Source organism: Electrophorus electricus, chromosome 17, assembly GCF_013358815.1.
Source record: "Electrophorus electricus isolate fEleEle1 chromosome 17, fEleEle1.pri, whole genome shotgun sequence".
Taxonomy (NCBI): Eukaryota; Metazoa; Chordata; class Actinopteri; order Gymnotiformes; family Gymnotidae; genus Electrophorus; species Electrophorus electricus.
In genome coordinates this window covers 12,839,843-12,852,975 of record NC_049551.1, presented here as the reverse complement: position 1 = coordinate 12,852,975, position 13,133 = coordinate 12,839,843, and the positions used below count along the sequence as shown (strand labels likewise).

General features: G+C 46.4%; 1 protein-coding gene across 1 annotated transcript in view; it reads left to right on the top strand.

The window, feature by feature from the left end:
• Positions 1–5,694: 5,694 nt before the first annotated feature.
• kdm6bb (lysine (K)-specific demethylase 6B, b) overlaps positions 5,695–13,133 on the top strand; it is a 27,133-nt gene continuing 19,694 nt past the window's right edge. Inside the window, exons 1-2 of the mRNA XM_035535791.1 lie at positions 5,695–5,975; positions 7,046–7,217. The gene's annotated coding sequence lies outside the window, so the exon portion shown is untranslated. The remainder of the gene's footprint in view (positions 5,976–7,045; positions 7,218–13,133) is intronic.

The following is a 13,133-nucleotide window of genomic DNA, read 5'->3' as shown; positions in this document are numbered from 1 at the left end:
TGGCATTCCCAGACACAGGGTGGACACTCTCAGGACGGAGCGCTGACATCGGCCCTCGTTGGCCACAAAAAAAACAGCCATAAAGAGATGGAAAATGGTCTGAAAAGTTACTCTACTCAAAGCGGGAAAGAGAAATCAAGTTAAATCTGTCTATAACCTTCCAGTCATGCATTTTTCACCTAATCGTGGTATGTCGTCGACCGTTTCTTTGCATAATAGCAGTGAGTAGAAGCTTTCCATTTTTCCTACTGAATTTTAGTAAATGTGCATAGCATTTGCAAAATGTTTGACTAGAAACCCCAGCTTAGTCTCCCCGTCTGCTCCCCTAATCTTGTGGCAATTAATTTAGCAGAGTTTCCTTTGGAAGTGCTAATGACTATCTGAACACACTGGATATCGTGGCGATGGTGCATAATACGTAGATTCCAGACGTGTCTCGGCTATGAACCCAGAAACCGCAGTCTTCGTTAGCCACAAGCTCCACACTCACACACAGCTAAGCTAACGTCAGTGGAGATAGTGGGAGAGAAGCCCACCCCTTGTGTCTGCTGGCACGGCTACAGCGTTCCAGTGTCAGAGGAAAGCTGAAGATTTCAGCTGCTCTGAATCCTGCTACAAAGCTCTGAGTCACAACTGCCTTCCAGCTCGCCCAGTTGTCTAAGCTTTCGGCAGCAAACACTCCAGTCACAATCTGTGTGTGTGTGTGTGTGTGTGTGTGTGTGTGTGTGTGTGTGTGTGTGTGTGTGTGTGTGTGTGTGTGTTTATATGTCTCTGTCTCTCTGTTTTTCTCTTCTACCTTTTTCTATCCGTCTGTTTGGATATGCTTGCTGGCTGTCTGTACCCATATTCTCTCTCTATCTGTCAGTGCTCTTCTGATTCTCTCTCTCTCTCTCTCTCTCTCTCTCTCTCTCTCTCTCTCTCTCTCTCTCTCCATCTCTCCCTCCTCCCCCCATATTTCTTCCCTCTCCCCTTTCTGTCTGTGTTGCTTCTGGACGGATTCGAATCGCTGAGCTTTCAAGAAATACAGATTTGTCAGACTCCTCAAAGACAAAGAGTTTCAAAGTCCGCGGTCGCACACCCACCCGGGTTCGTCTGCCCAGACGGACCCGCCGGGCTCTGTACCAGGCTTCTGTAGCACTCAGGCACTCAGACACCCACTCAGAGCCCAGCAGCTGCCCATGCGCGCGGAGGTCAGTCTAATGAAGGCTCCCACACTCTGAGCAAGCACCAAGTCCACAAACTGCTGAGCAACATCACTAACAGGAAAATGATGCTAGTTGAGTGTGTGTGTGTGTGTGTGTGTGTGTGTGTGTGTGTGTGTGTGTGTGTGTGTGTGTGTGTGTGTGTGTGTGTGTGCTGGGGGGGTAAGGTGCTGCACTGCACTAGAACTGCAAGAGGCTACGTAGGGAAATGACAGATAGCCACATCAAGGGCCTGATCCTGAATGTGTTCTTAAAAAAAACCTTTAGAAAATTGAATTCTTAAGGCCAGTGACTACATGTTCAGAATCAAACTGTCCACATGTCATGTGGTCTTAGGTGAGAGTCTGTGGTGAGACCACACATGTGTTTCCCACAGAGCTTCATGTTCTGCAAGGCTTTAGGTCAGGAAGCTGACAGGGAGATCCCAGTTCCCAAAGGGAAGGGTTAATCACTTTAGTGTCAACTTCTGTACCTCCAACACCAGCTGCTTTAAATATTCAGAAATCCTCTCTGCCCTGAACCAACATAACCAGCGTAAATGGGTCTCAAAATCTTTTCAGAACATCTTCGAGATCCTGCTCTGGAAAAGTGCCTGTGAACGTTTCGCTGTGTCAGCAGACTGTGTGGATCGAGGATGAACCTCCCAGAGTCCATGCCCCCCCCCCCCCCCCTCTGAGCCCCGCCTCCCTGCCCCACCTCTATGGCCAGTGATGCACAGGTCAAGCTGTCCATTATTACCACAATTTTGGTCTTTGCAATAATAATACTGCACAACGCCTCAATATGCAACTAAGCACTCTTAACAAATACATAGTTATAACGTGCCATGAATATCCGGAACAATCACGGCAAGCCAGATGAGCGTTCCATGGGAGTTTTGATAAAACCACAGAATTCACATAATCCAACAAACATAAATTATTTTAGGCATAATAATGCAGGCCAAACCACATTACCTTAAGGGTTCATCAATGTGTTTTTTTTTAACATATTGTAAGACAGTAGCAAATTTTTTCCAAAATAATTGCATTTTCTATATATTGTCCTTATTGCGCAGCAGTATGTGAAGTACAAAATCCCAAATTCAAATGGACCTACCAGTCCACGCCACTAACCATGCATACGAGCTCCTGTCACTCGTTTCAAATCAACTGTCCCACCGTGCAGCTACAGGGCAAGGGAGGACTACTCTCTCTCAGCCTCGCATGCCCATCAGTCTGGTTCTAAGACATCCTTATTAAAAAAAAAGTTTGCGGGCGTGTAATCATGTGCCATTAAATATCCCTCTGTACCTTACAGAATATTTCAAATCCTATCACAAAAATGTCTCTCTATAAAAAGCGTATTAAACATAACCGTCCACGCTAACTGGCTACATACCTGCCTCTCGAATTTCCTGCAAAGGCTTCTGCACAAATCGTTGCTCCTTAATGGAGTTCTGTGCAATGCGTCACTGCCTACAGTGAAGTTATGATGAACGCACGTTACAACAAGATGCAAAAGAATCTAAATTAGTGACACAATCAGGCAGCTGCTTTTCATCAACCGTTTGAAGAAAAAACAACAACAAGAACAACTTTACTATACGAAACGTAATGAACAGCATGCCTTCAGTCCTAACTGTCGCGCTCCGCGGAAGTGAAGCAGAACTGGCACGCACCGCGCTGGTTCGCTGTGCTAATGGGAGATTTTAAAGTGAGCTGTTAACATCGAGCCTCGCCAGACCGGCACGTCCGCTTTCTCAAAGCTGGAAGTACACCGAATGTCATGGTCTGGGTGGGGTTTTAAATATATCATGAGCTTGAATTCGCGACTAATATCAATACCGTGGCGCGCCGTCCTTTTTGCAAAGCTCTCGACGTAGACTTACTGCATTGTTTGCGAGGATTGGGAACTGTTATTTCCTGAAGACTAAAATACACACGATTGTATAAAATGCATAACTGTCTGCTTAATTGGTGCACAGTGTAGTTGTATTGTCGGCCTATTTTAAGTGTGAAATATGAAATTCTAAACCCAGATGACGCTCTTTCGTTGGCAAAAACACGTCTCTAATTGGGCCACACGCTCGTCAAATCCTCTCGAGGTTTTAAGCGTATTATTTGAAAGGGTGGCATTGCCTCCTCGTGGCTGATGCACTCATTGCGATCAGACATCCCAAATTAAAACGGTGCAGAATATCCGACCGTCACGACTAATCCGCGGCTTTGACACTACAGCAATGACTGTTGTTTGGCAACTAAAGTTCATTTCGAGCGAGTTTAAGATGTATCCTACATGGATGCACTACTTCTGTTGCAGAATTCACTGCTGAGCAATGTAAACTACAAAGCATCCGTGCTTTGGTGTTTGCAAAAATAAAGTGCGTTCGTGCGCATCTGTATAATGTTCCTCGTTTGTTCTGAAGGTCAAGAGCCTCGATGTTGAAGAGGCTTCCCCGCTTCCGTTCCCCGAGGCGCGCGTTATTCGCCTCTCCGCGCACTACCATGACAACAGCACCTCTCGACGGAGCGCTCGGTGCTTGAAGCGCGTCACCCGCCCATCATTCATAACTATAAACCACACACGGTAAATACTAAACATGACAGCTAGCGGGAGGTAGTGTATGCATATACAATACAGCCTGTGACAACGAGTTGATGAAATGTAAATGAAATACTCGTGTGTCCGTGAACAACGTTTCAATTATTAGATTATTAGATTGGATTAGATTTAGACTCTATTGTAGCCCGCAAATAGCAAAGGTCGATGTGAGTCAATATCATCTTCAAACGCGCGCGCGCGCGCGCCTGTGTGTTTTGTGTGTGTGTGCGTGTGTGTGTGTGTGTGTGAGAGAGAGAGAGAGAGAGAGAGAGAGAGAGAGAGAGAGAGAGAGAGAGAGAGAAAGAGAGAAAGACTGAGTTGCCATGGTTACCTTTGGCCATTATGTCCCACGCGCAAAACTCCGTAGTAGAGGCACCATGATTGAGAAAGAAAAAAAACATCCAAATGAAAGATTCTTACCTGCTTTCTGAAGGCATGCTTTTACCAAAAGTGAACGTGTAATAAGCTTCTGTACCCGATATTTAAAATATCAGAGCAAATGGCAAACATATTACAGAATAATGAATAAATTAATATTCATATAAACTATTAATATCTCTATCTATCTATCTATCTATCTATCTATCTATCTATCTATCTATCTATCTATCTATCTATCTATCTATCTATCTATCTATCTATCTATCTATCTATCGGTATATACACAATATGGACAAAAGCATTGGGACACAACTGAATTCAGGTGTTTCATTAATTTAGTCCCATTGCTAGAGGTGTATAATACCAAGCACCCAGCCATGCAGCCTGCCTATAAAACATTTGAATTTGTGGTACTGTAACAGGATGCCACTACTGCAACAAGTCAGTTCATAAAACTGTAAAATAAAAGTGGCGGATCACATAAAGTTACAGAGCGGGGTCACCGAGTGCTGAGGCGCATAGTGCGTAAAAGTTGCCAACGGTTTGCTGACTAAGTAAGTGCAGAGTTCCAGACCTCCTCTGGTATTAACATCAGCACAGAAACTGTGCTGGGAGCTTCATGGCTGAGCAGCTGCATGCAAGCCTTACATCACCAAGCACAATGGCCAGTGTCAGACACCACTGAATGCCAGGAGAATGTTACCTGCCCAAGTCTGGTGGAGGAGGGATAATGCTATGGGATTGTTTTTTAGGGGATGGCCTAAATCTTAATGCTTCAGCATACGAAGACATTTTGTGCAATTGTAGGCTTCTAACTTTGTGGGAGCAGTTTGGGGAAGGCCCTTTTTTGTTCCAGCATCACTGTGCCCCAGTGCACAAAGCAAGGTCCACAAAGGCATGGTTGGGTGAGTCTGGTGTGGAAGAACTTAACTGGCCCACACAGAGCCCTGATCTCAACCCCAATGAAAACCATTGGGATGAACAAGAACGGAGACTGTGAGCCAGGCTCTCACGTCCATCATCAGTGTCTGACCTCACAAATGCTCTTCTGGATGACTGGGCAAAAATTCCAACAGACACAGACTCCAAAATCCAAAATTTGTAGAAAGCCTTCCCAGAAGAGTGGAAGTCGTTATAGCTGCAAATGGGAACAAACTCCATATTAACGCCTATGGATTTAGAATAAGATGTTATATAAAGGTCGAGTAGGTGTCACGTGTAGGTGTCCCAGTACTTTTGTACATATAGTATATATATATAATTTATTTATCTATATACATTGTATACTGTTTTGTCTAAGTACTATAAATATTAACCGCTTTATGTGTGAGTACCCTTTTCTCATACGTCGCTGTGTGGGTGGCTCCCTCTAGTGCCCACTGTGAGCTCTCGAGTAGAGATCAAACTTCAGGGAGTTTTATAAGTGTATTATAGTTTTAAGCTCTCGGTATGGAGGCCACCGCGAGTATCTGCGCATGCAGACGTGGTGCCTCCGACACCTTCCGACAAGAGAGCGCGCCACGCGCATCCAGCGTGGGCATGCGCTGATGTCACCATACGCAGTTGCCTGCTTTTTTTTTTTTCCGAAAGTGACTCAGTTAAGCTTTGAGTCAGTCTTTAAACCCACCTGGAAAACAAAGTAGCGTAGTTCTAACTGCCAGTTTCCGCGATGGATACGGGGAGGTGGGCCGGGAGGAGAACGGAGCGCGCGACGGCGGGGGAACTTGGGTGTTGCGGAATTTAACGGAATGAAAGTGCGCGCGAGTAGCTGAAGCGGCGATGCCACGGCTCATCCTGTACACCACTGAGGTAAGGTCTACTTTGCAATCTCACGTTTGAGAGTCATCGCCCAAACGCACGAAACGCTGCTAAAGTGACGAGATTACGTAACTGTTTGCAGAGCCGAATAGCAGGAAGACGGGTCATTCATATCGAGCACAGTGGTCACGCAGAAATGCTTGCAGTTGCGACTACATGGCGGCTTGTCTTATTGGAGACAACGTTACTAATTTATTTATTAGTGCATGCGAATTAAGCTAAGGGATACGTTTTAGTTTATAACTTCAGCCTGAAAGTGCTCACAAACATGGTAGATCTCAGGTTGCCTATTAATACGTCAGATCACACACGCACACCCACAAGCCCCCCCCCCCCCCCCCAAAAAATAAATAAATAAATAAATAAATAAATAGATAGATAGATAGATAGATAGATAGATAGATAGATAGATAGATAGATAGATATAGATAGACAAATAAAACAGCTCCGAAGTATTCTGCACTACCTCTAAAATAGCACCATGCGACCGCGAGATGGCAGAGTGTTGCCGCGTAAACACACAGGTTGCGTTATTGCATCCTCCAGTCAAAAGCACGGAGACCAGCTTACAGGAATTCTTTACTTGTTATTTCGGAATAGAAACAGCTAACTAACGAACAGATTCGCGAATGCTGAAAAATTCATTCTATATGACAATGTTATGAAAGAAAAACAGCACATGAAGGAGTGTAGGAGCGTGTGCTCTCATATATAAAATATAAAATATATGGCTATTCCCCCCGTATATAGTCTTTAGATAGAAAGGGCATCCATTTTAAAAGTAACCTTCCCTTTCTGGATTGATTTGAACGGGTCCTAGTCAAAGATGTCTAGTCAAATGCCAGAACTGGCATTGCTCTTTGATAACAGGTGTTAGGCTAATGTGTGTTACTGCCGTCTGACTGCTGCATTCGGACACTCCAGTTAAGTTTAAGACCAACACTTCAAATCACCCCTTCCTTTTTTTCTCTTTCATTGCTGTTCTCTCTCTCTCTCTCTCTCTCTCTCTCTCTCTCTCTCTCTCTCTCTCTCTCTCTCTCTCTCTCTCTCTCTCTCTGTAGCACCCTGACAGCTGGATATCTCTCTGCTGCAGACACAGGTGGGCTTTGGGCTTCGTGATGTCACATACGGAATTTGTTAGCTGCATCTGTCGGATCTTGCCAGTCAGGAGGCCCTGTTTCACCAACCTGAGAAAGACAGACGGCCAGCAGAGCCAATGGTCGCTAAGAGAAGGTGGGTTTTCAAGGAACTAACCAATTACAGGTCATGGTCAGGGAATTGGGCTCATATTTCATAAGTAAGGAATGTTCATTGTTACTGGATCAAGCTCATTTAAAGGTAAAGCAAGAGTAGGATGCTTCATATTGATGATTAAGGGGAATTAACACAGAAAATTCACATCTGCCTAGCAGGATAGATAATGTGCATAGATTTGACAGTGAGAAACACCATCTTCCATTCAGTACACAGAAAAAGCCATGTATGCTTTTCTGCAGTTTGACAAGTAAGGCTGCAAAATATACACAAAATACAGTGCATATATAGTAACATATAGTGAAGTAATTACATATTGCGATTACAGTGTGATTGTGGTATTCAGAAACAATTGATAAATGGTTGGTGTGGCATGCTTAAAGATGCCTGTGTTATTTTGCACCAAGAATTATTTACCTTGGTTGGATCACGTGACTGGTCTGATCCACTCACACAACGATAATCAGGAGTAGCTGAGACTGGTCTGGGTGTTCACAGCATATAGCAAAACATGATTTATTACAGGGCTTCTATACACACTACGGGCCTCTGTGATATTGGTATCGCAGAGGCCAAAATCCCAGATACTATACTGTGGCTCTCTAATGACAAATGTGGAAGTGTTCAGTTTAGGGCACTGAAGGAATGCAGGAATTCTGACATTTTGTTTGTTCAGGGGTTGCTTTACATTCTTCTCACTCATCTTACCTCACTTGTCCCTGTGTTACACGTTTCATGCAGCGCTTGCTGTTCTCTCTCTCTCTCTCTCTCTCTCTCTCTCTCTCTCAGTCTCTCTCTCTCTCTCTCTCTCTCTCTCTCTCTCTCTATGTCCCATTCTCTCTCTCTCTCTCTCTCTCTCTCACTCTCTCTCTCTCTCTCTCTCTCTCTCTATGTCCCATTCTCTCTCTGTCTCTCTCTCTCGTGGTTCTGGCTGTGGTGAAAGCCAGACGCACCGCCGCAGATGTGTGGTGAAAGTTCAACGGCGCAGTCGTCTCACGGCGGTCCAGATGTGAAACCTCAGGAGATCCGTTTCACCGGCCACTACTTAGAGGCTTTTGCTCTGAGCCGCAGTACAACCGTGTAGCTGGAATAACCTGTAAACAGACTCTCTGAAGCACGTTCACTGGGTACAGACTCACACACAAACATGCACACATACATGCACAAGCACATGCATGTAGATGTACAGAGTCCATGTTTTACCGACTTAAGTGTGTAGTACTGTTACCATGGTGAGCATGGAATCCAGCTCAGCAGGACAGGGGTTCTGATTGGCTGAAATGCCAACACAGGGATATCATGCAAGCTGCTCACTCGTCCAATAGAAAGAGAGCAGTGTTGCTGCTGTTGCTATGGGCAGTCGGACAGGTTCGCTGGAATCCGTCTCGCTGGAATCCATCTCGCTGTCCGTGGATGAGGAACTGCCTGGCTCTACTCGTCTGGGAGGCATGTGTTTCTTGCCATGTACACATGCGTCCACCATGTCTGTGCTGCTCGATGTTTCTGTTTCTGTGTCAGTGTGTGTGTGTGTGTGTATGTGTGTGTGTGTGTAGAGAGAGAGAGAGAGAGAATGACATTGGGGGGGGGGGGGTCCTCTTGCAGTAGGTGCTATGCGCAGAACGTCACGTACACAAGGAGGCCCCCACCTCTTCACAGCTACCTCCCCCATCGGTGCTTTCTGTCTCAGGCTTCTGCTCACTCAGCTGCTGGGCTACTCAGCTGTGCTGGTGCTTAGTTCATGCAAACAAATACACACACACACACACACTGTATGTACAAGTAACAGGGATCTATGTCCTCACGACTGCTGATATCTGGGGAGGCTGTGATACTGCAGGGACATCCATACCCACTTAACATACCCAGACACACACACACACACACACACACACACACACACACACACACACCCCATCTGCAGCACAGACTCGGTGATGTGGAAGTCTCGTATCTCCTGTCCATTCTGTTGAGTGATTTCTGCGGAACGTTCCCTCTGAAGCCCTTTGCTGTCTGCTGTAGTCTGTGCTTACTGTCATTCCATGCGTTTGCAGTCAGTTCTCGATGAAGTCAGTCCCACGGCTTCCTGCTGGGGTCACTCCCCCCCCCCCCCCCCCCAAACCCCCCACCCGCCATTCGGACGCAGCATGGGTCACGGCCCTGCCCGTCGCCCGGGCGCCCTCCCTGGCTTCGCCCCTGAGAACCGCCCCGCAGCCGCACGCAAACATAGCGCGCTGGGCAGACGGAGACAGACGGGCAGACAGACGGGCCTCGAACCGCAGCTCTGCAGGGCACTGTGAGTTAAATGAGTAAAAGTCTGAGGCACACTACCGCACTCACAACCTGGGTGTCTGTGTCTTTTCAAAGCTTTTTACAAATTCACTAGAGATGCTCGCGAGAATGTAAATGTCATGCGCGAATGTGGCGAGCGTTTGTGAAAGTTGCTATAGAAACTGCAGTTGCGAGATAAGGCAGTGAGAGACTAATTAGATTATGAGTATTATATTTATTATGACCTGCTGCGCTTGTAAAGTAAAAGACCTCCCCCGGTACTTTAAATTGGCAGCGTTGTTTCAAGACTGCTCTGCTTTGTGTTGCAATGAGGGCATTAGAGCCACACTCTTTCAGCTGGAAGAGAAGAACGGGGAGGTGTTGAGGTGCCGGTGAGCGCTCCGGATTCGTACATCTTTGTTAGCGGCCGGGAGTGCCGGTGGGAAGCCCCAAGGAGACATTCCGTGAGCTGCCTTCCCCGCAACGCTGTTTGCCAAACCACCTACTTTGTTTAGATCCCAAAACCAGCCGCGTTTACAGTGTGTGGGAGGTGAAGAGACAGGGAGGTCAGGCTAGCAGAAAAGACATGAATGGCTGTGCCGCAAAATGAACAGCCAGTTGACGAACACGTCCGTTTAACACAGTTAAATGAACTAGTGTAGGTTTTCAAGAATTACCTATTTCTGCTGGAGAGAAAATGGAGTCTTTTGCTATCCTACAGTGGAGGTTTAAAAATAGCTCACAGTGTGTTGGCCTTATTCCAAAACACACACATTCAAGGCACACACACACGCACACGCACACACACACACTGTTTTACAAGCTCCCTACCTCTAATGCTGCCCACCCCCCACTCCTCATTGGCTGGCGTCTGTTGATTGGCAGCGGCTGCTCTTCAGGCACTGGCTGTAGAGCGTTGGTTGACAGGCGGAGTGAATGCAGTGGTTGTTTGAGGTTGCCCCACCCCCTGGGTCCTGCACGTGCACGGGTCTGTTGAGAACATCTGAGCATCACCGAGAGAAGAGGAGAGGAGAGGAGCGAGGGGGAGGAGAGGAGCGAAGAGGGGAAGAGAGGAGACCGGATTGGTTCGGGGAGCCAAGGAGCGGAGGAGTGGAAGAGCGTTGGAGGAGAGACGAAGAAAAGGGAAAGAGGAAGAGGAAGAGAAGGTGGATAGAGGAGCAGAGAGGAGGTGAGGAGGTGAGGAGGTGAGGAAAGGGGAACTGGAAAGGCGTGTGTGTGTGTGTGTGTGTGTGTGTGTGTGTGTGTGTGTGTGTGTGTGTGTGTGTGTGTGTGTGTGTGAGAGAGAGAGAGAACTGGAAAGGCATGCTGTCTGATCTCTATGTCTGTGGATCTGCAGTATGGACTTGCTAGTGTGTGTGTGTGTGTGTGTGTGTGTGTGTGTGTGTGTGTGTGTGTGTGTGTGTGTGTGTGTGTGTGTGTGTGTGTGTGTGTGTGTGTGTGTGTGTGTGAGAGAGAGAGAGAGCCGGAAAGGCATGCTGTCTGATCTCTATGTCTGTGGGTCTGCAGTGTGGACTTGCTAGTGTGTGTGTGTGTGTGTGTGTGTGTGTGTGTGTGTGTGTGTGTGTGTGTGTGTGTGTGTGTGTGTGTGTGTGTGAGAGAGAGAACTGGAAAGGCATGCTGTCTGATCTCTATGTCTGTGGATCTGCAGTATGGACTCTGTGCAAGTGCACTCCAGTGTGCAGGATTTGAATGTGATTGAATTACCATTATATATGTAAGAACAATATTTAAATACTGAATGGTACTGATGGGCTATTTGCCATTATGTGAGTAGAGTGTGGGTCAGTGTGTGTGTGTGTGTGTGTGTGTGTGTGTGTGTGTGTGTGTGTGTGAGTGCATACATTATAACACGACTGGTGTCTTTATGTAGTGTTGCTCCTAAATGAGTATGTATGAGTGCTGGTGAATATGTATGAGTGTGTTGGTGAGTATGTATGAGTGTGTTACTAAATGAGCGTGTATAAGTCTGTTACTTTTGTAAGTCGCTCTGGATGCAAGCATCTGCCAAATGGCGTAAATATAAATGTAATGTAAATGAGTGTGTGTGGAGCACACAGTGGCTGGCCAGGCAGGCTTCACACTGACATACATTAGGCTGGATTGTCACTGTCATTAGCAGGATTAGATGTTAATCACTACTGAACATTTCACTCGTAATTCCTTTACCATATCGGCTGTCTAGCAGTGTGTGTGTGCGAGCCTGTGTGTATGCATGCTATGTAGTAAGGATCTCAGTTTGTGTGTGGGTGTGTGTATGTGTTATGTGTGTGTGTGCTTTTGCTGCTTTTTGGTGCTTTTTTGTGTTTTGGTTAACCCGAGCCTCTTCTCCCTATCCTGCCTTTACCAGGGGATTACTACACTGGGATACAGATGCTCTGAAGAGCTCAGATATCCTTTGAAAAATTGCATGACCAAAATAAAGACTTACAGACACAAGCTGCAGTGAACATGATGATGATGGGATCGGCTCATTTCGGTCCGCTGGGGTTTGAATGTTAGAATATCCTGTTTCTCTGAAAGCTTAGAACCATGCATGGGGAGAATATTCAAGTCTTTTACCCCACTGTACATTAGGGCAGGTTTACCAAAGCAGGCTGGACGGGAGTATTTTAGCCCCTAGGCCAATACCATGATTCCTTGCTGTTTCAGAACAACTGGGTGCTTTGGCAAATCTCGTCTCTGAAGGCTCAGTAAGACTGGCTATTGCTTGCAGATCTGAGATCAGTTTTCCATTCCCTCTTGTCTCGCTTAAGATGGGAGTTTATTTCATTCAAAGAAATTCCATAGCACTTCAGAGGAAATTCTGCCTGAGCCCACAAGGTGAGCAAGAGTAGAAAAACTAAATGAGTATGTTCCATAGTTCAGACACACACACATACACACACACACACACACACACACACACACACGATAGAACTGCAGTCTATAGCAGAAGAATCCCTCTTACATGGTTCACACACCCACTGTTTATTATTACAACACGCAGCCTTGAAACAAGCCATTATTCCTCATTATGGGTCTTGGCGACATGGTGGTTGGGTGACATTTATATAAGTTGGTTTGGTAAGGGATCAGGGCAAAAAGGCATTGCTGTGAGTTGGTGTGGTACGGGATCGGGGGGGATTGGTGTGAGTTGGTGTGATAAGGGATCGGGGGGGGATTAGTGTGAGTTGGTGTGATAAGGGATCAGGGGGGAATAGTGTGAGTTTGTGTGTTAAGGGATCAGGGGGGATTGGTGTGAGTTGGTGTGTTAAAGGATCAGGGGGGATTGGTGTGAGTTGGTGTGTTAAAGGATCAGGGGGGATTGGTGTGAGTTGGTGTGTTAAGGGATCAGGGGGGATTAGTGTGAGTTGGTGTGATAAGGGATCAGGGGGGAATAGTGTGAGTTTGTGTGTTAAGGGATCAGGGGGGATTGGTGTGAGTTGGTGTGTTAAAGGATCAGGGGGGATTGGTGTGAGTTGGTGTGTTAAAGGATCAGGGGGGATTGGTGTGAGTTGGTGTGTTAAAGGATCAGGGGGGATTGGTGTGAGTTGGTGTGTTAAGGGATTGTGGGGGATTGGTGTGAAATGGTGTGTTAAAGGATAGGACAAAATGGCATTAGGTAGC